The following is a 2039-nucleotide window of genomic DNA, read 5'->3' as shown; positions in this document are numbered from 1 at the left end:
GCCGTGGCTTCTGGCGCGGGAAGGCGTGGGAAGTCCTTGCCCAAGAGGCTTGGTGCGCGGCGCCTGAGGGAGACCGGGTTTCCGGCGGTGCCGCGCGCGAGCCCGTCACCTGTCCCTGAGGCGGAGCTGCGGACGCCTCACACAGGGGCTCGGATACTCCTTGACGGCTGGACGCCCGAGGACGACCTGGAGTTGTCGCCGCGTCCCCGCACTTCCGATGCTGGTCGTCTGGCCTCGAACTTATGAGACTGGCCGCACGCTTCTCCGCGGACCTTTTCTGAGGCAAATTCTCCTCAGGGACCAGCAGGCCAGAGGTGGATGAACCGCTGAACGAGCGCAGCTTGGGCTCCAGCTGGCGCCGCGGTTGAGGAGCGAGGCGAGCCTGGGGCTCCGGGCGGCGGCCGTTCTGTGAGCTGTGGTTGGTGATAGGGGAGCCAAAGCAAGAAGCATTTTCAGGACACTCTGGTTGGGGCTTTTCTAAAAGTGCTGCATTTCACCATATAGCCAACAGATTAAGAGAATTTAGCAGATACTACCCTGGGTGTCAGGGGAATAGTGAATTTGTTTTTAAAAAAACTTTATCACCAAGGACACCTGCCTCCACTCCAGCCTTTCATTTTTTTAAGTTTATACCCTGGGCCGTGTCACCCTCAGAGGCCGCACCATCTCCAGAAATCTCCACTACAGTCCCTACCTCTCTTTTCCCATAATCCTAAAATCTTAACAGCCTGTTTGCTCAAAAGATCCCCATCCCTCAAACCCCTTCCCTCTGGCAATCACCATGCTAAGAAAAACAAACAAAACACACACACACACACACACACACAAAAGCAAAAAAAAAACACCACATTTTTAATTTCTACAAAAGGGAAACTCTTCTATTCAAAAGAGTTCCTGCTGCTATAGATGAAATGACCTAATTAGGAAATCGCCATCTTACAGCCCTCAACATATTTGATTCGGACAAGGATTATCAATAGATATAAAAACCATTACAGGAAATATTGTTGGTAAGTAAGATACTTGCTCTCAAAATATCACCCCATAGATTACTTATTAATTACAAAAGGAAAAGTGTCTTTACAAAGGGAACTGAGAGAACTAGTAAATAACTTATTTTTTTAATCCTTCCCAAATCTCATTGTAATGATAGTAAAGATATCATCAAAAGGGAACAAATTCAAAATAGCATCAGGAAAAGAAGTGAACTAGAAGGAAATTTCTAGAAGAGGTAAGATAAGTTTGTATTGACAGGTGAATCAGCGGTGAGGAAGGTGCTGTCTGCGATGGAGATTGCCATGGTGGAAGTGGGAGACAGAGAAAAGCTTACTATTCCCTGCCTACTCGATGCCCCCACATGGGCATTTTAGAGGCAACTCAAATTCAACATGTCCACACTAAACTTACCGCTGTCTCTTCCCCCAAACAAAACTGCTCCTCCTCCTCCAATATAACCCGTCTCAGCAAAAAGTATCTCATATCATTAATTGCTCAAGCCACAGACCTGGGAGTCATCCTTGACTCTTCCTATTGGGCACATCCAGTCACCTAGTCCTGCTGCTCAAAGAGGACTATTGTCAATTCCCACTTCTCCATTCTGCCACCTTGTCTGGACATGCTGTCTTCACTGCCTTACATCTCAACCCTGTCTAGTCTGGCTAGTCTCCACTGCGACATTCTCAAGAGCACCATAATACAATTATCACCATGATCAGCTCATTTGCATGTAATCCCCATTCCCAGTTCCAGTTCCAGTCAATCACTATCTACTCTGTTTCTATAGATTTGCCTTTTTTGGACATTTATTCAACATGGTTCAAATTTACCCAAGCTGGTTTAATAAAGAAGCAAAATACAGAAATTTAAGGAAACGGGGTTAAAAAATTAAAGGGTTAATAAGTTATCCAGAGACTAGAAACTAGATCAGGGACCAAGGCTCTACATTTTCATCTTGTACTGACTGGGACTCTCAAATTGTATAGATGGCCCTGGCTACTTCTTTCTTTGTGATTCTGGCCTTTTTCTTTTTCTCCCTCTTT

The sequence above is a fragment of the Myotis davidii genome, unplaced genomic scaffold (assembly GCF_000327345.1).
Source record: "Myotis davidii unplaced genomic scaffold, ASM32734v1 scaffold964, whole genome shotgun sequence".
Taxonomy (NCBI): domain Eukaryota; kingdom Metazoa; phylum Chordata; class Mammalia; order Chiroptera; family Vespertilionidae; genus Myotis; species Myotis davidii.
The sequence above is the reverse complement of the archived record's forward strand: the minus strand, read 5'-3'. Positions refer to the sequence as shown.